This window comes from Vicia villosa, linkage group LG2 (genome assembly GCF_029867415.1).
Source record: "Vicia villosa cultivar HV-30 ecotype Madison, WI linkage group LG2, Vvil1.0, whole genome shotgun sequence".
Classification (NCBI taxonomy): domain Eukaryota; kingdom Viridiplantae; phylum Streptophyta; class Magnoliopsida; order Fabales; family Fabaceae; genus Vicia; species Vicia villosa.
Window position 1 is genome coordinate 135,993,125 of NC_081181.1, and position 25,494 is coordinate 136,018,618.

General features: G+C 39.5%; 1 pseudogene; it reads right to left on the minus strand.

Moving 5' to 3' along the window:
* Positions 1-859: 859 nt before the first annotated feature.
* Positions 860-25,389, minus strand: LOC131650110 (mitogen-activated protein kinase kinase kinase 20-like; annotated as a pseudogene).
* Positions 25,390-25,494: the final 105 nt, after the last annotated feature.

Genomic DNA, 25,494 nt, shown 5'->3' on the forward strand with positions numbered 1-25,494 from the left:
AGGTTTGTATCCATGCAAGTATTTTTCAAATATATATTCTTTATTATAAAAATGAAATAACTTAAAAAAAAAAAGACTTTTATGATTTTATTATAATGTAAGAAGGCAAAAATGTTTATTCTCATAAAATTTATATAATTTTTTTTAAAGTTAGTTTTTTTTTTTTTGGAATTTTCTTGAAGTTATAATTATCAATTTTAGTTAAAATGTCAAATTATATATTCAACACCTTTTTAAACAAATAAATTTCCATATATTTATTTTCAAATAACTTATTCTTAAGAATATTTTTGAATCCTTCAAACAAGCTCAATAACTACACCTAAAATTTGAATTTGATGCAATCATTAAAAAATCTTCAAGCACTCTATCACCACAACAAACATATGAATATGTAACTTAACTTAATTTACATCATTATAACATTAAAAAAATTATTAAGAAATTGTTAAATTTACCTTAAATAAGTTAAAAATTATCATGCCTAGAACTACAATTGTTTAAGACCTTGATCCTTGTATTTGTTACCCATTCGTGTTTGGCATGATGGATACTGATTTAGCTTTATTTGACACTATACTTTTTTATTGTTGGTTTAGCAATGTAGTAACAGAAACAGAAAATTTTGATTTAGCGAGTATCATAGTTTAACTTTATCATTTCAGAATATTGCAAAAACTTTCATTCATTTCGATACACAAAAAAATATTACAAAATAGAACAAATTCAAATATATTAAAACAACTTTCATTCATTTCATCAAAAAGAATTAATTAACATCATGTGATATAAACATTACAATGTGATTCATCAAAATTCTAATTTGACCGGACAAAACACCAGTCTGATTCTAATCAATCTATGTAACTAATTGTTGGAGTCTCTCCGTCGGTAAAGTCTTCACAGTAGAAAAGGCCCATTGAATAAAATCAAAGTGAGTTCTTGGAGACATTAATGGCAATGACAACTCTTTCATAGATAAAACAGTTTCATCATCATCAGAAATAAAAGGGTCTTTCAATAGCATCTCAGCCCTCCATCTTTTCATAGGATCTTTAACAAAACACTTTTTAAGAAAATCTTTGCCTTCTTCTGATAATTCATCTGGAATCAACGGTAATTCTTTTCCAATCCCAATACGAATCATCAACGACCACATATTTTACTTGCTACTCATAATCCATGCTGGTTTACCGGTAATCATTTCCACGACGGCGCAACCAAGAGCCCAAATATCCACCGGAGATTCATAAACGCTATCATTAACCGACTCCGGCGCCATAAATATAGGAGTTCCTCTGAATTCCAACTTCTTCTCACCATGTTCTAAACCTGTCTCCTTTGCTAGACCAAAATCTGAAATCTTAACATTTCCGTTGTCGAATACAAGAATGTTTTCTAGCTTTATGTTACAATGAACAAAACCGTTTTCATGAATGTGTTTAAGTCCTTCTAAAACAGACCTTGTGTAACGGCGAATGAGAGTTTCCGAAAACTTTCCTCCGTGATTCTTTTTTTTAGAAGGCAAGAAAATATATATTAACGGGAGAACAAAGGGGGTTCTCCAACCCGTATACACCGGAAACCAACCAAAACGAGAAAGAAAATTACAAACCAATTATCCTTATGAGAGGAAAAACACCGGTTCCTTACAAAGCGCATAAAAGGAATAATTGGGATGAGTAATCTTCCCACAAAAAGACCACTTCCACACCAAAAGCTTGATGTTCCACACGGTATTGTCGACGTTCCAAGGATCATTCCGGAAACAAACACCGTTTCTAACTAACCATATAGCCCAAGTAATAGCTAACCAAACTACACCCAATTTTCTATCTTTCACCATATTCACATTAAAAAAGGAGTGTCAATCCATAAAAAAAAGCAAAGCACTCTACAAAATAACTATCCCCTTTACCAACCCATACCGCTATATCGCACCAAATCTTCTTCACCACCCCACAATCAAAAAAGAGATGATTCAAGTTCTCCAAACAAACACCACAAAAAGTACATAAAGAATTCTCTAGAGAAAGAACAATACCTCTAAGAACCAATTGGTCTTTTGTTGGAAGTCTATTGCGGAATAATCTCCACCCGAAAGCTTTGATCTTGAACGGAACATCCATCTTCCAAATCAAGCTAAAAACTCCATCATGGATATTGGGAGGGCCATATGGAATCCGATTCGAATCCAAAAAATCATAACACGAAGATACCGAAAAAGTCTTTTCCATATTACCATTCCACTCCACCAAGTCTTTACCCACTTTCCAACCGTTAAACTCCTCCACTTTATTTTTCATTCTATCCGCCTCCTCTACTACCTCTTCCGCTTCCAAAAGGTAATCGGAAATACCAAAATTACTCCACTTCCAATTTCCATCCAACCACCCCCCCATCGCCGCTACCGATACTTTTTTCAACCGGGAAAACTCATACAACACCGGAAAATCATCTCTCAAAGAAACACCATCTAGCCACTTAGAATCCCAAAAAGGTGTAATAAAACCATTATGGACAATATAGCTAGTTCTTTCAACAATAGGATCCAAGATGAATGAAGAACTAACCTTAATCATATCCTTCCACCAAAAGGAACAAGAGGAAGATGATTTTGCCTCCTTGTCAACACAAAACACTTTGGAAGATAAATCTCCATACCGCGCCTTCAAAACGTCTACCCACAAAGAATCTCTCCCTTGAAGAATACGCCACCGCCATTTGTTTAAGAGAGCCATATTGAAAGAATATATATCTTTAACTCCTAAACCCCCTTTTTCTACCGGTAAAGTGACATCCTCCCACCTCACCCAATGAATTCTCCTCTTTTCCTCCACCCCACCCCATAAAAACTTACTTTGAATAGAATTAAAACACCTCACCACTTTTTTGGCATTTTGTAGAAAGACATAGTAAAAATAGCCATAGAACTAAGGATATATTTTAGAAGAGTTATTCTACCTCCAAAATTCAAGAAGCGATTCGTCCATCCTTCCAACCTTTTCCTCATTTTAGACAAAAGCGGCTTCCAAGTTGCTTCCCTTCTCGGATTATAACCAACCAGCATACCTAGAAAATAGAAGTTACTCTCCTCCACCTTACATGATAGAACGAAAGATGCCGCTTCCAAAAAACCCACATTAGTATTAATACCTATCAATTTACTTTTTTGATAATTAATACCAAGCCCCGAAACAATCTCAAAAGCTCTAAGAGCCGCTTTAATAGCCCAAACTTGTTTCCAACTACCTTCTCCCACAATTAGAGTATCATCCGCAAATTATAAAATATCTACCGAACAAGACTCCTTGAAGACAATTCTTTGAAACTCTCCCACTTCAATAGATTGTCTAATCAAACCCGTAAGACCTTCCGCTGCTATGACATAAAGAAAAGGAGAAAGAGGATCTCCTTGCCTCAAGCCTCTTGAAACACTAAATTCCTTCGTAGGGCTCCCGTTAACCAACACCGACATACTACTAGTAAACACCAATGAGTCCATCCACCTCATCCACTTCTCCCCGAATCCCATCCTTTTAAGCATGTATTTCAAAAAACTCCAACTAACTTTGTCATATGCCTTTTCAAAATCCACTTTGAAAAGCATACACCTTTTACCTTCTTTTCTAGCAAAATCCACCACCTCGTTCGCTACTAAAACACCATCAAGAAGTTGTCTTCCTGGAACAAAAGCGCTTTGACAAGTGGAAATTACCGAGTTAAGTACTACTTTAAACCTACCCGCTAAAAGCTTCGCCGCCACCTTGTACATGCACCCCACCAAGCAAATAGGTCTATATTCATCCAACCCGATCGGGTTAGAAGACTTAGGAACAAGCGTCAAAAAAGATGAAGTAACCGCCTTTGAAATCGGCCTTCCCTCAAACAAATAGTTCAAAAACCGGATGAAATCGAACTTAATAATATTCCAACACTTTTTTAAAAAGAGAAAAGAATATCCATCCGAGCCCGGACTTTTATTACTACCACAAGCCCAAACCGCCTCCTTTATCTCCGATTCAATAAAAGGTCTTTCAATCCCCTCCGCCTCCTCACTACTAATGTAATTGAAAGGAATACCTTCCAACAAAGGTCTTTCCTCCTCGGACTCAACAAACTTTTCCCCAAAATGATTAAAACCCGCTTCTTTTATATCTTCAACCGAATCTACCATACCTCCCGGTAAACAAATGGGACCAAGATGATTACGCCTTCTTCTTTGTTTCATCATGTAGCAACCTGCCTAAAAATTTCAGCTTTCGAGTCGCCACCTATTCTGAAGGGCGAATAGGAAACCCTACGCAGATAAGAGATTGAGGGTAAGTTATTATAATCAGGCTGAGGGAAGGTGTTAGGCACCCTCAGCCCTTTCCTAAAGGCTAATATATCAAAGATTAGGGTTGCATGGCAGGGTTTGTAAAGAAATGTGGCAAACAAAATTATAAGGACATGATTGAGATTTTGAAGAGGGGGACTCGCCTTGTTGCCAAGTGCCTACGTACCTCCTTAGGGAGGATCAGAGTCTACGTAGTTCGGGGTACGGGTTGTACGCCCTTAGAATTTGATTTGAATGGTTTGAAGTTGTTTTGAGGCTTTTTGAATGGCCTATCGTAGTTTGATTGTATTGTAGTTTGAATGGATTTTAGAATTATTAGGGTTTAGGGCGTACAACCCTGATTTGGCACAATTAACCGCAATGATCAATAGGTTTGATCACCATAGTTAAAAGATTAAGGATTTGCATTGTTACCAATTCAAATCGATTAATTCGATTATCACTAACAACAACTTATTGTATTTTATTATTTTATGAATTTCGCGTTTTATATTGTTACCTCTCATAATCGATTAGCACGACTACAAATAATAACAAATTAAATAATGAGGCAAGATTAATAACCACAATCAATAAGATGATTGCAGCCATTTAATCGAATTTAGTTTGATTTTTATTTTAATTAAAATGGTATTTTAATTGAAATTATTGTTAACCACAGCGATTAATCGATTTAATCGACGCGATTAACAAATTAAAAATATTTAAATATAAATGTCATATTTTTATTCTATAAATAAAATAATTTTAATATAATTATTAATTATCAAAACTAATATTTTAATTACAAGAAAACAAATTAATTAGATTTTTATTAAGTTTTTATTCAGTGTGGTTATATGGAGAGTAGATTGTGTAGGCATTAAATCTGGAGCGTTGGATTAGATTTGATGGAGATTGGATGGCAGGATCCTGAGGGACTATGGTGAGGTCTATGGCTAAAGGCGCATGGGATCAGAGTTTGAAAATTCAGAAAAAATATATGTGAGGGTGCAGGGATCGAACCCACACCCTTAGGCTTAACCAGCGTCCCCCAACCAACTCAGCTGCGCGCTTATGCTGTCCAAGATATGAGTGCAACAATATAAATAAAAAGACAAAGGAACAACTAAACACACGCGCGCGAAATTTCAAACGGGCTAATAGGATGAGGACACCTCATCATCTTCCTCGCACAGACCTTCAACCCTGGTACAATTAGCTACGATTTTGCTATGTTTCCCTACGTAGCAAACCAGACTACAAAAATAACGAATAGGCCATGCATTCATATAAATATTTCGCGACACTTGAAATCGTTTCGTCTCAGCCATGCGAATTTGATCATATATTCATTTTGACCTAATTTCATCCCTATAAGAAACCCCCAAAACGAACCCTAAAAGCTTGGATCGGCCTCTAATGGCCGATCACTCTATAGCGCGCAAAACTCAACCAAACGATCCAGAATCAATCACAGCGATCAGGAGAGACCAAACACACAATTAAAACAACATGAACATGAGTATACGATGCCAATCGATCCAAGATTCAGAAAGACCTACCTTGAACAATTGGAGGCAATTCTGGGGGTGCTGATGAAGCGCGAGTATCCAGACACGTTCCTAATCCCTCAACGAAGCTATTGCAACTTTCAAATTGGAATGAAATGACCTAATTCCCTGAAACCGATCTTGAGTTTCTTGGAGAATTTTTGTGTTCTTGCAAGTTCTCTTCTCTGCAGATTTTCCGACCCCTAGTCTCTTGGCTAGTGTTTACTACTTATAGGAGAATAGAATTAGGGTAAATCTTTGTCCAAAACCTCACTTAAATCCAATCTTCCTAATTTGAGAAATTGGTTTTATTTCTTGCACTTTAAGCTACTATTTTTGGCCCAATTTGTATTAATTTCCTTCTCCAATCAATGTGCACGAAATTATATTATATTTGATCATTAATTCTGATTGGAAATCAAACAAAAATCAGATTTTAACAAAATATTTGATTTTTAGTGTTTATTAAATCATAAAAATGAAATAAAAAACATATTAATTCAAATATAATGCTAATTTTCGTGGCAAGTGGTTTTTGGGCATGCTAATAGCTTGTGGACCAAGTTTGTATGAAAATACTATGGGCCCTTTTGCAAAGTTTCTCCATTTGAACCCTCCTTTTTCACATTTGGTCCCTAAAAATTACCTAACTTTGATCAAGCGTATCTCCTTCAATTTTTGAGCTATGAGGGAGTTCTAATACTTTTTAGAAACCTCAAGAGGTCCTCTACAAGCCACTTTGGAACATATTTTTCATTTGAAGCTTTTATCCTGATCATATTCTCTTTGGGAAAGAGACTGCTTTTGAAGGATGCCTGAGAATAACCTGTAATCTTTTGCTTTGTATCTCTTAAATGAAGCAATTTTGGTCTTGGCTTGTGAGACACAAAGTTGTAGAGAATCCAATTTCCTTCAAAATAGGCTTTGAGTGGGGGATTTCTGACGTTCCATACGAAAGTTATGCCCAGTCAAAATTGGGTTGACTTTCTCCTAAGAAACCCTAATTTGAACCTTTTTGTATTTGTTCATCTCTGAGTTTCTATTAATGGAATCATGATCAATTCTTGATCAAATGATGGTTATGCACCCCATACTTGATGTTTGCCCAATGATTACGGTTTGAATCATGCCTTGATTATGATTGACCTTTCAATTTGAATCAGTTGACTGTGAATTATCTGGATCATTTGAATGAGCCATGTCTTTGAGATTTGGACTTGCCTTTGTTATGAGAGAAGTGTGGGAGGTAAATTTTGGGGTATGACAGCTGCCCCTATTTAATTACCTTGGATTGGGTGACAAGAGGGTGTGTAGACCTCGCGTCGTTCCGATCGAAGAGTTATTAAATACTGGAAGGCCCCTAAATTTGCCTTGAGCTTGAGTATGGATGAAGCGAAATGTCCTGCTAAAGCCTGAGTCTTACATAGCGAGGACCTCTGTTGGTTGTGTAATCGGCTTGCTATGGCCAGCAAGCCTCCGTAGTTTGTGGATCCCTCACTTACCATAGTGCTGGTAAGCTACTCGCATTTTGTGAACCTCTCACTTACCATAGTGCTGGTAAGCTACTCGCAGTTTGTGAACTTCTCACTTACCATAGTGCTGGTAAGCTACTCGCAGTTTGTGAATTTCTCACTTACCATAGTGCTGGTAAGCTACTCGCAGTTTGTGAATTTCTCACTTACCATAGTGCTGGTAAGCTACTCGCAGTTTGTGAACTTCTCACTTACCATAGTGCTGGTAAGCTACTCGCAGTTTGTGAACCCCTTACTTACCATAGTTCTGGCAAGCTACGTCGCAGTTTGTACCTCTCACTTACCATAGTTCTGGCAAGTTACATCGCAGTTTGGACCCCAATAGGATTGCTTGCTATAGTTCTAGCAAGTTCACCTGCACCAACAGGGTTATCTGCAAGTGTTGTTGCAGAATTTACCTGTGTCGAATTTTTGTTCCTGTAAATGCGTATGCATTATGTTTATATGTTGTGCATATGCCCATGTTGTTTGTATAATGCGTATGTATGAATGCTTACACATGTGTATGTTGCATGTATATTGATGAACGTATGTATTAATGTATATATGATACCCCCTACATTTATCACTCATCTCCTTATCACCCATTGCTTTTGTTTAACCCCTTTTTCTTTTGAATTGTTTGTGACTTTCTGGCTCAGTCTGATTAATCCATTGATACCATCCTTTGTAATGATATTCTGCTAGATTTAAGTGATCGCATCGCGGGGCGTTTGTAGCCTTCCGGAGTTTTCATAGTCTTATTCTATTGCTTTTGTGTTGGAAGTTTGTAAGTTTCTCATGTTAAATCCATGTTAAAAGTTTATAAAAATAAATTATCCTTTGCAAATGGTATTGAAATTAGAAATGAAGCGCAGTATGCAAAAAGAAAATTTTATTGATATTGCCTTGAATCGGCGGGTGTACAAAAATGCAGAGAAAGAAAATGACAAATGGAAATGATATTAATACTGCCGTTGCCCTTTTTGTTATCGAGGGCCCCAATAATCCTTCGACTTCAGAAGTAGATGATTGCACGATACCCTATCTTTCATAGTTTGCCTTCGGCTTATGTCTGGTAATCCTGCTTTTGCTAGGCATAGTACTTCTTGACCGCGTCTGAGTTGATTGGGTGCGGTAGCTCATCCCCATCCATTGTAGTGAGGACTAATGCCCCTCCTGAGAACACCGTTTGTACAATGTATGGACCTTCATAGTTTGGTGTCCATTTTCCACGAGCGTCGAGTCGAGGTAGCAGTATCTTCTTGAGGACAATGTCACCTTCTTTGTAGGTTCGAGGTCGGACCTTCTTATCGAACGCTTTTTTCATTCTCTTCTGATAGAGTTGTCCATGACACAAAGCTGTCAGTCGCTTTTCTTCAATGAGATTAAGCTGATCCAAACGAGTTTTTACCCATTCCGATTCTTCTAACTTTGTGTCGGCTATGACTCTTAGTGACGGGATCTCCACTTCGATTGGGAGGACAGCTTCCATACCGTAGACTAGGGAAAAGGGGGTTGCCCCTGTAGACGTACGCACCGAGGTTCTATAACCGTGTAAGGCGAATGGGAGCATTTCGTGCCAATCCTTGTATGTTTTCACCATCTTTTGTATTATCTTTTTGATATTTTTGTTTGCAGCTTCGACAGCGCCGTTCATTTTAGGCCTGTATGGTGAAGAATTGTGGTGTTCGATCTTGAACTCCTCGCACAGCTCCCTCATCATGTTATTGTTCAGATTCGACCCATTATCGGTGATAATCCTGCTTGGAACCCCATACCGACATATGATATTATGCTTGATGAACCGAGTGACTACTTGTCTCGTCACGTTGGTGTAAGAGGCAGCTTCGACCCATTTGGTGAAGTAGTCTATGGCAACCAATATAAATTGATGTCCATTCGACGCTTTAGGTTCTATCATCCCTATCATGTCGATTCCCCACATTGCAAATGGCCATGGTGAACTCAGAACGTTCAACGGGTTTGGTGGTACGTGCACCTTGTCAGCGTAGATCTGGCACTTGTGACAGGTCCTTGCATATTGGAAACAGTCGGCCTCCATTGTCAACCAGTAATACCTTGCTCGCAGTATCTTTCTAGCCATTGAGTGTCCGTTTGCATGGGTCCCAAAGGTTCCTTCATGTACCTCCCTGATAATCTCCTTGGCCTCGTTTTTATCTACACATCTCAACAACACTGAGTCATAGTTCCTTTTGTATAAGATGCTTCCGCTTAAGAAAAACTTGGATGCAAGTCTTCTCAGTGTCTTTTTATCAATTGTTGAGGCATTTTCCGGGTATTCCTGTTTTTCCAGATACATTTTTATGTCATGGTACCATGGTCTGTTGTCGGAATGCTCCTCAATCGCAAGGCAATAGGCAGGTTCGTCGAAGTGTCTAACAGTTATCCGTGGTTCATGGTTTGGCCAGGTCACCTTGAACATAGAGGAGAGCGTTGCTAGTGCATCGGCTATTTGATTTTCTTCCCTCGGGATATGAGTAAAAGTGATAGTATCAAATTCAGCCGTCAACTCCAGTATAAGGTCTCGGTATGGGATTAGTTTTGCATCTCGAGTGTCCCATTCTTTGTTGACTTGATGGATTACCAATGCTGAGTCTCCGTATACATCAAGGAGTTTGATCCTTAGGTCGATTGCAGCTTCTAACCCCAATATGCATGCTTCGTATTCTGCAATGTTGTTGGTACAGTCGAAACATAGTCTTGCGGTGAAGGGTAAGTGCCGGTCATCGGGAGATGTCAATACTGCCCCTATGCCATGTCCTAGTGCATTTGAGGCACCGTCGAACATGAGTTTCCATACCAAACCCGGTTCGGGTCCCTCGTCGGGTCCTGGTATTTCATAGTCTCTTACTAGCATAATATCCTCATCAGGGAAGTCGAACTTCATAGATTGGTATTCCTCGAGGGGTTGGTGAGCAAGATGTTCTGCCAATACACTCCCTTTTATTGCTTTTTGAGTTACATACTGTATGTCGTATTCGGACAACAACATTTGCCACCTTGCAATTCTACCAGTGAGCGCCTGTTTTTCGAACACGTATTTTAAAGGATCCATTCTCGATATTAGCCATGTGGAATGATTCAGCATATATTGCCTTAGACGTTTGGAGGCCCATGCTAGGGCACAACATGTCTTTTCCAATGGTGAATACCGAGATTCGCAATCCGTGAATTTCTTACTGAGGTAGTAGATAGCGTGTTCTTTCCTGCCTGTTTCATCTTGTTGCCCCAGTACACACCCCATAGATCTTTCAAGTACTATGAGGTACATAATCAGCGGTCTTCCGGGTACGGGAGGTAAAAGTATCGGTGGTTCTTGTAAGTAGTTCTTTATAGTTTCGAAGGCTACCTGACAATCGTCGTTCCACTTGATAGGTTGATCCTTCCTGAGTAGTTTGAATATAGGCTCGCATGTAGCTGTTAAATGTGAAATGAACCTTGAGATGTAATTCAATCGGCCCAGGAAACCTCGCACTTCTTTTTCTGTTTTTGGAACGGGCATCGCCTGTATGGCTTTTACTTTATCAGGATCGACCTCTATACCTCACTGGCTTACAATGAATCCCAACAGCTTTCCCGATCTTACACCAAACGTACACTTGTTTGGGTTTAACCTTAGCTTGTACTTCTTTAAGCGTTCGAACAACTTATGTAGATTTGTGATGTGTTCTTCTTCTGTGCCGGATTTGGCGATCATATCATCTACATATACTTCGACCTCTTTGTGAATCATATCATGGAATAGTGTGACCATGGCTCTTTGATATGTTGCCCCTGCATTTCTCAATCCAAAAGGCATCACTTTGTAGCAGAAGGTGCCCCAAGATGTCATGAAGGTGGTCTTTTCCATATCCTCAGGGGCCATTTTGATTTGATTATATCCGGAGAACCCATCCATAAAGGAGAACACCGAAGCTTGTGCTGTATTATCCACCAAGATATCTATATGTGGTAGTGGGAAATCATCTTTTGGACTTGCTTTATTTAGATCCCTGTAGTCTACACACATGCGCACCTTCCCGTCTTTCTTAGGAACTGGCACTATGTTTGCAATCCATGGTGGGTAATCAACTACCGCAAGAAACCCGGCATCGAACTATTTGAGCACTTCTTCCCTAATCTTACTGTCCATATCTGGTCGAACCCTTCTGCGCTTTTGCCTGACCGGCGCACACCCTTCTTTGAGAGGTAACCTGTGTACCACGATGTCTGTATCCAACCCCGGCATGTCACGGTATGACCAAGCAAAAATCTCTGCATACTTGTGGAGGAGCTTGGTTAGCGTTGCTTTTACGTCCTTACCTAGCGTTGCCCCGATCTTAATGTTCTTGGGTTCTTCATCCGTTCCCAAGTTTATGATTTCAATGGCCTCTTGTGGAGGGAGCGTGCTCTTGGATTCCTTATCCACTAACCTTGACAACTCTTCCGGAAGTTCATCGTCTTCCTCATCCCCTTCTTCAGCCTGATTAGCGAGAGCCTCGAGTTTGTATAGAGTCTCAGCAGTATTATTATCGGTGGTGTCAGAAGGTGATCTGCACATGTTTTATGTTTTGTTTTCTTTTAGTATGCAGATGTGAACGTGCTTTATTTGTGCAAGAAATTTATTTGTCATTTTTTTTTTAAAAATAGAAAAGAAATAAATGCGAGAAGCGACAATGTTTTTAATACCAAAATGCAAAGACAATTTTATTAATAAACTTCAAAACTTGAAAGTAAATGGGGCCCTTACAAACTAACTCTATGCTTCGGGCGAGGCATGAGCCTTATTGTTTTTATTTGAAAAAAGGAAATAAAACACACAAAAGCAAATTACTTTGAAATGAAAACTATCTCCGGTATCTCCATGCTTGTCCAATTCTGAAGTTGTTCCCCTGGTCTGATTTCTCGAATGAAGTTGGACGTCCCTTCTCGAGAATCCTGGTTGGACACCATAGCCACATGTTCATACCCACCAGTCACAAAAGTTTGCATTATTGGGGGAAATTGTTGTTCCTCCTTTTTGATGCTTTTGGTGGGTTGATACCCTAACCCCAGGCGATCTTTCTTCTCCAAAACCTCTGGCAGCTTGCCCCAGCCTTTAATATCTGCATCCTGCAGATCTTTCCATGATGTTACCGCCCTTCTTATCTTCTCCACTGGTAGTGTGATAGCAGTTGCAATTTCTAGTGCTTGAAATGCGGTACCCAATGCTTCGTCTCCAGCCTCAATATATCTGTATGAATTTAGATTGCTGACAAATATATCTTCTTCTCCATTGATGGTTACTATAGAGTTCCCATTCACAAATTTTAATTTCTGATGGAGGGTAGAGGTAACTGCCCCAGCTGCGTGGATCCAAGGGCGTCCTAGTAGGCAGGTATAAGCTGGCTCAATTTCCATCACTTGGAAATTGATGCAGAAGGTATGAGGACCAATCACAACCGGCAAATCCACTTCTCCTAATACTGGGCTCTGTGATCCATCAAATGCTTTTACCACCAGACGACTTGGTCTAACTACCAATCCTTCTAGGGCTATCTTGTCAAGTGTCGCCTTTGGCATCACATTTAAAGATGATCCCGTGTCAATCAAAACTCTAGCCAGATGAGCCTTCCCACATTGCATGGAGATATGCAAGGCTTTGTTGTGTGACCTTCCTTGTAGGGGCAGCTCATTGTCACTGAAGCCCAGGCATGCCCCAGCAGTTAGATTTGCTACCATTCCGTCAAATTGATTGACTGTGATGTCCTTAGTTACATGGGCAGCGTTTAGGATCTTCATCAGAGCATCTCGATGTTTCTTAGAGTGTATCAATAGTGATAAGAGCGATATCTTAGACGGTGTCTGTTGCAACTGATCTACCACTCTATAATCACTCTTCTTAATCAGAGCGAGAAACTCCTCAACATCCTTATTAGAAGTTTCTTTATTCTTAGGTTCAGACTCGTCACTTGGTCTCATGACTACTTGTTCTCCAGATTGCGTCAAGTTTTCACTAGACTTTGGTTGTACTTGCGCAGTTTTGAATATGCGCCCACTACGGGTCATGCCTCCAGGTCCAACGATGCTTGATACTGCAGTATTAGTATCGGTCTCATATTCCCATGGTACCGCTTTCATCTTGTCCAAAGGATATGGTCCTCTGATTGGGATGATCTTGGTACGCTCTTGCGTAGGTATCATCACTGGTGGTCTAGAGCATGGGATAATCAATGGTTTCCTTGCCCCTTGTGCAGGTATCATTAAAGGCTCGTTTCTTTCCACCATCGCCACGTATTCCTCTTCCGGGTGTTCCTCCAGTTGGATCAATCCTTGATCCATGAGCCTTTGCAAAGTGTCTTTGAAAGCTTCGTTATGTTCTAGGATAAACCCCTTTATAAGAAGATACCTCTTAAGTGCATCTATGGGGGAGTTCCGTTGTTGAACCAACTCTTGCTCATTGACAACTTCTATTGCATTGACTGCGCCTTCATGGTGTGGCATCGGATTCGTCTTCACATTGGGTTTGTCAAAGGCGATTGCCCCTGATTCAATTAAGTCCTGAACGATGTGGCTGAAGGCCCAACATTTCTCCAGGGTGTGTCCGGGAGAATTGGCGTGAAATTCGCACCTTTCATTTGGTTTGTAGTTGGGCATGAGCTTGCCTGGAGGAGGAGGTGGCACTGGTCTAACCTCTACCAAAGATTCATTTACTAAATATTTCATAATCTCTTTCTTGGAAGTAGGTAGCGGATCGAATCTCCTTGGTCCTCCCTGAAACCGGTTTTGTCGTGGTGGGTATGTCATAGGAGGTCTAGTTTCCTGATGGCCTACAGCATTAGTTTCTCCTTCCTTCTTTTTTGTGAAGTTGGGGGTAGGCCTCTTCGCCTGATAGGATCCAGGTGGTGCCCCTTGTATCTTTCCATTCTTGATCCCATTCTCAATCCTTTCACCGATGACTACCAAGTCTGAAAATCCTGATGACACGCTTCCAACCATCTTATCATAATATGGCCCTTGTAGTGTAGCCATAAACATATCTACCAGTTCTTTTTCCAACAAGGGAGGTTGGACTCGGGAAGCTATCTCTCTCCACCTCTGAGCATACTCTTTAAATGATTCTTCCTTCTTTTGCGACAGATTTTGGAGTTGCATCCGATTGGGTGCCATGTCCAAATTGTACTTGTATTGCTTAAGGAAGGTATTGGCAAGGTCGGTCCAGCTTCGGATATTAGTCTTTTCCAGTTGCATGTACCAGTCCACCGATGCTCCACTTAAACTATCTTGGAAGAAGTGTATCATTAATTTCTGATCATGAGCATAAGCAGCCATCTTTCGCACATACATGCGCAAGTGGTTCCTTGGACATGTGAGTCCCTTGTATTTTTCAAAGTTCGGAACTTTGAATTTGTGTGGAATTGTTAGATCTGGAACCAAGCTCATTTCAAAAGTATCCACATCAAAAGCATCATACCCTTCGACAGCCTTCAGTCTCTCTTCTAGTGCCTTGATTTGTCCACTATCTTTGGAATCCTCTCCAGAATTAGCAGAGTTCAGCTTTGGTTGGAGACCTTGGTTTATGTCATTGGTATCCCCATATTGCAGGTCCAGATAGTCCTCATCCCTAAGCGGATTGTTGATAGGGATGCGAACTGTGCGAGACGTCCCTTCTTTCTGAGCAGTAGGAATAAACCCTTCTCGAGAAGCCTCTCCCTCTTCATGGGTCGTAGTGACCTTTTTAGATGCGTGAGCATTTGTTTTGTGAGGTTCATGGCCTCGTACATACCCTAACAATGGGTTGCCATCCTGAGGTATCTCCTCATACTGATCCTGAACCTCCTTAGCCTTGTCTTGCTTATCTTTGAGGTCTTTCATGAAGCTCAGCATTTGGGCCATTCCTCCCTTGAGGTCTTCAATAGTACCTTTCAGCTGGGTCATTTCCTCACGAAGGGCGGCTTGGTTCTGTTCCAATTGTTCCATTGCCTTTTTCTTTTGAGATCTTGTCTGAATCAGCGGTTGAGTTGCAATGGTGTGACTGGAGATGAAGATAGTTTTTCTTATTTTTTTTTTGAAATAAATATGATGTGCATGATATGCATGCTATGCTTATGCTATGTTCATGTCTTATCCACATTATTATAGTAAATATACATTCTTTTTTATTCTTTTTCTTCTTTTTTCTTCTTTTTTTCGCATATATTTATTTGGTGAATATTGTAGGAACAATAAGTAAATGCAAAAAATAAACACACTTTATTAATTGAAAGGAAATACCACTTCATTGTTGGTTTACAAAGAGGAAAGGAAACTGAAATTAAAAATACTCAAAATAAATCAAATTAAAAGTACTTGAAATAAAAGCAACAAGGAGATAACATAAAGCTAAGAACGCCTTTGGATGTCTTCTTGGAACTTGTCCACCATATCTCTACAAAGCTTCATGAACTCTTTGACTACTTCGGGAAGGATGATAGGAGATGATTCTGCTTTTGCCAAACTCTTTGGAATATCTTGAATTAAATCATTACACAAAAAGACTAGCTTATCATAATCATCGCGACATTTCTCATAGTCTTCAAGCATCTTAGGAACCATGCTCACATGCTCGTAAGCTGTAGAAACAATTGTGTATTGTCTTTTCCAATAGTCTCTTTCGTTCAAGGCTGCCTCGTGTATCTCTTTTTCTCTCATGAACACTTCCCGAAGTGATACCATGGCTTGATATGCTCTATTATACTCACCGGTGCGCTGTAAAAGTGCTTCTTCAGTGACTAGTCTCCTTGCGCGCTCTTGTTGTTCAGCATTGAGGGCTTCTTGAAGATCATATTTGAGGTTCCTTATTTCATCCTCTTGATCTTTAGTCCTATCAGTTAATTCAAAGACTACAGCTTCTAGATTTTTCTCGGATTCCGCTTTGTCATGGGAAGCCTTCTCATAACGCCTTCTCCACCTTGCAATTTCCGCATTAGCTTGCTCCAACCTCTCATCATGAGCCTCTAAATTAAAATTAGCACTTAAATACCCTTCAGTTGCACGCTTCCTTTTACTCCTTTGTCTATCATTCTCTTCCTTCATTGCTTGAAGTTCTTGGTTCTTATCCTTAAGGTCGAAGCGTAGTTGGCTCCTTTCGTTGGTAAGTTGATGCAAATCAAGTTCTAACTTCTCTTTTTCTTTTCGGGACGCCTCTAGGGCAGCCTTGATCCCTTCTATCTCTTCAATGGATAGAGGAACAAGATCAGGAGAATCAGGCTTGTATGCAGGATCCACAACAAAAGGAAGCAAAATCTTCCCAACTTTTTCTTGAACCCATGTGGTGTAAGGTGCTTTTGCAATTGCATTCTTTGGCCCAAAATATTTTCTTTGAACCTGACTCCAAGCTTGAATTACTTTCTTCAATGTTCTTGGTTCACCCTTCCCATTATCATGCAAGATCAATTCTTCTATTTGTTGTTTGGAAGGTTCACTATCCATAGAATGTCCTAATTGACGTAATGCTAAAACGGGGTTATAATTAATACAACCAAGAGTCCCTAGTAATGGCACATTGTCGAAATCTCCGCATTTGTAAATGATCCTATCAGAATTTAATTTCTTTGCATACCATAGGATAGAATCCGCTTTAAGAGCCCTTAGCTTTTGAGCCCAATCATTTCTAGTCAATTCTTTGATAAGACCACTAGCTTTATAGAGATGCGAAGTCAACCAAGAATATAGCAAGTGGACACAACAAAATAGCATTCCTCTCTTCTTTTCGTACTTTGTATGGATAGCATAGTAAATATTAGCGAGGATAGTCGGAGTAGGATCTTTTCCGTGAACCTTAAAGGAAGTGAAAGCATGAATGGCAGCGGGATCTACATAATCAACATTTTTTGGCAATAAGACAACTCCAAAAATCAAAAGAGCTAATAAATGTCCACAAATGTCCCATTGTTTCTTTTGAGCATACATTAAAGCTTGATTTTCTAAGTAAGATCTCTTGATCCCATGCACATCTCCATCAGTTTTGTAGTTAGTCTTCAATTCCGCATCGGATACTCCCAAAGCCTTTGCTAAATCTGAAAAATCAACTTCTTTACCTACACCAGTATAGAATTCCTTTTTAATTTTTGAGAATCCCAACACAGCATCCATCTCTTCCAAAGTGGGAGCCAACTGGAAATCCTGAAAAGTGAAACATCTAAGCGGCGGATCATAGAATTGAACCAATGCGGTAATAGCTTCCTCTTGTACTTTCACCCTTAGCAAGTCCAAAATATTCCCATAGCGGATTACATACCTATCCAAAGCACTTGATGGTAATTTTTCCTTGATTATTTTCAGCTTCTTGATATCCGGAGTGGAAACGGTAAGATGAACAATGGTCTTCTTGGTACTCATCCTTCCTACACATTCACGAAATAGAATACATTTTTACATTTATATTACATATTTTTTTTATTTACTATTTTTTTGTGGATAAAACATGATGAGGATGCAAATGAGAGATGATGCATGCAAACACACAAAAAGGAAAACAACATAGCAACAAAAATATATAAAACATATATAACATAATATTTCAAGAAACCCAGGTTCATAGGTTCGACGTAGGGGGCTCTAGGGAGCCAACCTTTTATGGGGGGTTCTAGAAGGTCTCATGGGGTCATTCGTAGCCTCCGAGACTCTTTGTCTCTTCGGATTTTAAAACGACTCATTTTATCCATGAGGTTCGAATTTTTGGGGTAGGTTCTCAGAGAGATCAGCCAAGTATCCAGTCCAGCCCTCAACAAAGTCAAGCCTCGTTTTGGACCTTTCCGAACACTCAACCCACTCCGAGTGGAGTTATCAGTGAGATTCGTAGGAGATTCGTACTCCCCTATTGATCTCAAAGTTAACTCCCACGCTTAGGGTTTAACACAACATAAAGACAGCGATGCATATAATAATTAAATATTTCAAGGCAGACAAATAAACAAAAAAAAACAAAACCAAATAAATAATAAAGAAAATACATTAATATTCATTAAAAGATGAACCTCCCCCAAACCCTAAAAAATGGCATGTTTGCCAAACCCTAAAACGCGCCACAAACCCTAAACCACAAACCACAAACCACAAACCTAAACCCACTCAAGCCTTAGGAGCATAATAATTAACCTAATAGTGTTATCCCCAGCAGAGTCGCCAGCTGTAGCAACCTGCCTAAAAATTTCAGCTTTCGAGTCGCCACCTATTCTGAAGGGCGAATAGGAAACCCTACGCAGATAAGAGATTGAGGGTAAGTTATTATAATCAGGCTGAGGGAAGGTGTTAGGCACCCTCAGCCCTTTCCTAAAGGCTAATATATCAAAGATTAGGGTTGCATGGCAGGGTTTGTAAAGAAATGTGGCAAACAAAATTATAAGGACATGATTGAGATTTTTAAGAGGGGGACTCGCCTTGTTGCCAAGTGCCTACGTACCTCCTTAGGGAGGATCAGAGTCTACGTAGTTCGGGGTACGGGTTGTACGCCCTTAGAATTTGATTTGAATGGTTTGAAGTTGTTTTGAGGCTTTTTGAATGGCCTATCGTAGTTTGATTGTATTGTAGTTTGAATGGATTTTAGAATTATTAGGGTTTAGGGCGTACAACCCTGATTTGGCACAATTAACCGCAATGATCAATAGGTTTGATCACCATAGTTAAAAGATTAAGGATTTGCATTGTTACCAATTCAAATCGATTAATTCGATTATCACTAACAACAACTTATTGTATTTTATTATTTTATGAATTTCGCGTTTTATATTGTTACCTCTCATAATCGATTAGCACGACTACAAATAATAACAAATTAAATAATGAGGCAAGATTAATAACCACAATCAATAAGATGATTGCATCCATTTAATCGAATTTAGTTTGATTTTTATTTTAATTAAAATGGTATTTTAATTGAAATTATTGTTAACCACAGCGATTAATCGATTTAATCGGCGCGAATAACAAATTAAAAATATTTAAATATAAATGTCATATTTTTATTCTATAAATAAAATAATTTTAATATAATTATTAATTATCAAAACTAATATTTTAATTACAAGAAAACAAATTAATTAGATTTTTATTAAGTTTTTATTCAGTGTGGTTATATGGAGAGTAGATTGTGTAGGCATTAAATCTGGAGCGTTGGATTAGATTTGATGGAGATTGGATGGCAGGATCCTGAGGGACTATGGTGAGGTCTATGGCTAAAGGCGCATGGGATCAGAGTTTGAAAATTCAGAAAAAATATATGTGAGGGTGCAGGGATCGAACCCACACCCTTAGGCTTAACCAGCGTCCCCCAACCAACTCAGCTGCGCGCTTATGCTGTCCAAGATATGAGTGCAACAATATAAATAAAAAGACAAAGGAACAACTGGACACACGCGCGCGAAATTTCAAACGGGCTAATAGGATGAGGACACCTCATCATCTTCCTCGCACAGACCTTCAACCCTGGTACAATTAGCTATGATTTTGCTATGTTTCCCTACGTAGCAAACCAGACTACAAAAATAACGAATAGGCCATGCATTCATATAAATATTTCGCGACACTTGAAATCGTTTCGTCTCAGCCATGCGAATTTGATCATATATTCATTTTGACCTAATTTCATCCCTATAAGAAACCCCCAAAACGAACCCTAAAAGCTTGGATCGGCCTCTAATGGCCGATCACTCTATAGCGCGCAAAACTCAACCAAACGATCCAGAATCAATCACAGCGATCAGGAGAGACCAAACACACAATTAAAACAACATGAACATGAGTATACGATGCCAATCGATCCAAGATTCAGAAAGACCTACCTTGAACAATTGGAGGCAATTCTGGGGGTGCTGATGAAGCGCGAGTATCCAGACACGTTCCTAATCCCTCAACGAAGCTATTGCAACTTTCAAATTGGAATGAAACGACCTAATTCCCTGAAACCGATCTTGAGTTTCTTGGAGAATTTTTGTGTTCTTGCAAGTTCTCTTCTCTGCAGATTTTCCGACCCCTAGTCTCTTGGCTAGTGTTTACTACTTATAGGAGAGTAGAATTAGGGTAAATCTTTGTCCAAAACCTCACTTAAATCCAATCTTCCTAATTTGAGAAATTGGTTTTATTTCTTGCACTTTAAGCTACTATTTTTGGCCCAATTTGTATTAATTTCCTTCTCCAATCAATGTGCACGAAATTATATATATTTGATCATTAATTCTGATTGGAAATCAAACAAAAATCAGATTTTAACAAAATATTTGATTTTTAGTGTTTATTAAATCATAAAAATGAAATAAAAAACATATTAATTCAAATATAATGCTAATTTTCGTGGCAAGTGGTTTTTGGGCATGCTAATAGCTTGTGGACCAAGTTTGTATGAAAATACTATGGGCCCTTTTGCAAAGTTTCTCCATTTGAACCCTCCTTTTTCACATTTGGTCCCTAAAAATTACCTAACTTTGATCAAGCGTATCTCCTTCAATTTTTGAGCTATGAGGGAGTTCTAATACTTTTTAGAAACCTCAAGAGGTCCTCTACAAGCCACTTTGGAACATATTTTTCATTTGAAGCTTTTATCCTGATCATATTCTCTTTGGGAAAGAGACTGCTTTTGAAGGATGCCTGAGAATAACCTGTAATCTTTTGCTTTGTATCTCTTAAATGAAGCAATTTTGGTCTTGGCTTGTGAGACACAAAGTTGTAGAGAATCCAATTTCCTTCAAAATAGGCTTTGAGTGGGGGATTTCTGACGTTCCATACGAAAGTTATGCCCAGTCAAAATTGGGTTGACTTTCTCCTAAGAAACCCTAATTTGAACCTTTTTGTATTTGTTCATCTCTGGCTTTCTATTAATGGAATCATGATCAATTCTTGATCAAATGATGGTTATGCACCCCATACTTGATGTTTGCCCAATGATTACGGTTTGAATCATGCCTTGATTATGATTGACCTTTCAATTTGAATCAGTTGACTGTGAATTATCTGGATCATTTGAATGAGCCATGTCTTTGAGATTTGGACTTGCCTTTGTTATGAGAGAAGTGTGGGAGGTAAATTTTGGGGTATGACACATCACATTATGGAAAAAACCACTATTCGAGTCTCCCTCTTTAAGCCAATTCAATCTAGACTTTTGAAGGATCAAGTTCTCCCTAATCCTCAAATTTCTCCAAAAACTACTACAAGCTTCCTTTCTCAAATAAAAATTCTCTTCAAAGGAAGATGAGGAAAAATTAGAAATAGATACCAACCTTTCATCGGCCTTGTTCATGACACGGACACCTTCTTCCATATCAAGATCAAACTTCCCAAAAACTTCCTTATCCCACCTTCTAAGCTTGTCTTTTAAGAGCCTAAGTTTCTCTTTTAGGACATAATCACCTCTTCCTTCCACCTTCAAACTAGACCATTCCTTTTCGACAAACGGAATAAAAGAATCCAAAGAGAACCACTCATTGTTGAACCTAAATGGTTTAGGACCCCAATTGCAAATATCTTTACATAACCATATCGGACAATGGTCCGAAATATCTCTATCCCCAATCAATTGACCAACCACTTCCCACCTTTCGACCACCTTGTTAGACAAAAGAAATCTGTCTAATCTACTCATCGATTTTCCGTCCCCACTAAACCAAGAGAACTTTTTCCCTTTGCAAGGAATATCCACCAACCCGCTTTTATCGATAAACTCCGAAAAAAGGTCCGAGTCTCTATAATTTGCCGATAGAGTCCTCCCTTTCCTTTCTCTACTATTCTTCGTTGCATTAAAATCGCCTCCTATAATCCATTCACCGTCTTTGAAAGAGTCCTTCAAATTCAATAAAACATTCCACATCGCTTTCTTCTTATTCATATCACAAGAAGAATACACGTTTATCACATAATAGCGGTCTCCTTTCCAATTAACATGGATCCCCAAAAATCCCTCTCCTCTAAAACTACTTAACACCTCCAAACAATCTTTCTTCCAAAAAGTAATAATCCCCCCCGATCTTCCCAAAGAATTAGAAAAAGAAAAGTCCACCTCCGAAGAACTCCAAAAACTCTTGGCCAACTCTTCATTCATACGAGAAATCTTAGTTTCTTGTAAAAAGAAAATATCCTCTTTACCTTTAGAAATTAAGGTATTAATCCTTCTCCTTTTGAGTGCATTCACTCCCCCTCTAATGTTTAGCGATCCAATAATCATTGAGTAACTTTGATTATTTCCTTCCTTTCCGATCCTTGTTGGAGTTGTAAAATTCCGCCGTTCTCCAAACTCGCTATCCTACTTATCAATTTGTTCCGGCCCTCCGCATCGACCACTCCCAAAGCCACTATCGCTTCCCACAATTTATCTCCTACATTCAAATCCACAAAGTTTCATTGTCTCAAATTGCTTCGAAGAATATCCGATTCCTCCTTTTGGTAACCGTAGCATAAAGAAGTACTTCCCCCTTCGTTGTCCTTCGACCCTCCACTACCTCCATTAGATCCCTTCCTGATTCCCTTACCTCCGCTACCACGCCCTCCTTTTTCATTAATCCTTCTACATCCCATCTCCTGTTAATGATTTAAATTTCACCTTCTTGTTAATAGGACCATGCAAATTTTTTTCTCAACCAAAGCCTTCGCCTCTGGTCACTGTTAACTGAGTATCAACCACAACCGTCCCTTTTCCACTTCCAGTAGCAAGCGGATTGTCTGCCGCAACAGACCCCTCTCCACTGAGCACAAAACCTCCTGCACCCTTGAATTTCCAACCCAAAGAGCTGCCAGCCATAATCTCTGTTCCTCTCTTCGAAACCCCACCATAAAAACCAGAGTTCCTAATTGGATCTTCACCGATTCCCAATGGAACACCAGCGCCCCTGTTATTATTTCCCAACAAACTGCCTGCAACTTCTTTAAAGTCCCTATGCCAACCAACAGTAGGTAACAGTGCCTCTAAAACATGATTACCAGAAACTGGTTCTTCATACTGAGCATAAGAGCAGAACTTCTCAGCCATAACCTCCCCTTCCTCCCCAGACCTGGATTTGCCGCTACCCCCATCCCTCTCATCAGCATAATTCCGTATTAAAGCTAGAGACATGTCGAAAATACCGTTGCCAGACGATGCTCCATTCCCTGTCCTCCCTGAAGACGCCACAGAATTTCTCCCGCAATGAACCTGCTCCTTAGAGACACCGCCACTGTCCAGCTTTGTATCTTCGCCACGACTCAATTTACTCGCCTCCGGAATGCTTCTATTTGACATATTTACTAATTTATCTTCAGAATACACAGTATCATAGTTATCCTCTTCCACCCATCTTCCTTCCGGTTCAGTAGAATCACAACTGGACGAAGCTGAGACCGGTGAGCTTGGTTTAACCAGAATCTGTCCCATAGCGTCTTCTCGAAGAAAGATATTAAAACGACTTCCCCCAATGTTTAATACCATAGTATCAGGAATCGTAAACGAAATAGGAACATTGATTAACATCCTCGCAATGTCGAACTTATCCCCTTTAGCCGTGTTCTCATCAATACAGATAAAACTACCCCACTTTTCTTCCAGCGCAACAAAGAACTCAGAATGCCATACGACAACCGGAAGCCCATAAATCCTAATCCACATATCTCTATTACCATCCACCGTACCTTCCTCCCATCTCTTCACCTCCGAAAACCAACTTCTCCACGAACATTCACCATCAGCTATTAAATCTTCGATAAAGCCCTCCTCCATCTCCTCGAGCAAACATAAATTACCACCTAACGGAGAGACTTTAACCGCAAAGACACCCTCCATATCAAATTGGGTTTGAATGTTAAAAGCCGAACCCGGAATACAAACTTTCCCCACGTACGCCTTAGAAAACCTTTGCCTCCTACTCTCCTGAGGTTGAAAGGAAAACTCGCTGCACTTCTCAACATCCTTCCCAACACTCTCCACGGCCTTCCCCACCACTTCCGCATAAGAAAAACCTTTCCTGCACTCCCCAGCCCATTTCCTATCTCCCCCTAAAACTTCCTTCCCGTCCTTACTCCTATTAAACCATTTGCCTTTCGATCTTCCATCCCTTCCCACGGCACTCGACTTCCCCTTTTGGAACCTTGGAAAGTTCACATGGATTTTCTTCCCAGCCATAATGGTATTGTCTAAACGAATAGCTAACATCCTACCATCCAACACATCAATAAATCTAGCAAATCCAAATCTCTTACCTAATCTATTCCTCCTAGGAGATAATGTGACCTCCACCACACTCCCAATGCAACCAAAAAGTTCATAAATATCTTTCGCAGATGCCGATTCAGGAAACTCTGAAACATACATCGAAGTTACTTCCTTGTTCAGTGCCGCCAGATTCCGATTCCTCCCACCAAAGGGGAAAGTATCCCATCTCAGTGGTGACCGCTTAACGTAAGACACACTCGTCCAACCACCAGTCTGCATCTAAAACACTCAACCACGTGACCCAGAAAGCGACCCTAGAAAAAGATCCGCTGAAATAGACAAAGAAACCCAGAAACGGAACAAAGAATACCAGCAAAAGCTAGTCACGGAGAAACACCGAGAAAACCTAGATAAGAGAACGAACAAAATCCCTTCCCGACAAGGTCCATGATCCTAAGATCAGGAATTTAAACCGAAATCGGAAAAGTGATGTCAATCCCTAACCTGAGGTCCCTGGGGAAACCGACGCGACTACACGGAGACCGCCGCCTGACGAAGCGTAACGGAGGCCATTTTTATTTATCTCTTGAGTTGATCGGAAAGTGTTCCACCGGCGGCATATTCAAGAAATATATTATAACAGTCTTCGCCATTTTCAAAAGTAAAATCGTGACCAAAACACTTGATAATATGTGGAGATGAACCTAAACAATCTAGTATGTGTTTCTCCTTTTGAAGAAAATGTGAGGTGTAGTTTTCGGAGGCTTTGACGGCAGTGATAGACGGAAAGTTAAGAGATTGTTTTGTGTGTGTGGCTAAATAGACAGTGGCGAAGCTTCCACTACCTAGCATACCACCGCGAACCCAATCCATGTTTGTCATGTTTGTGTTACTATGAGGAAAGATGTATGTTATATTTCAAAACCTAAACCCTTAAATATCTGAGGTACCAACTTCTCTAGGATAAGATATAAATTT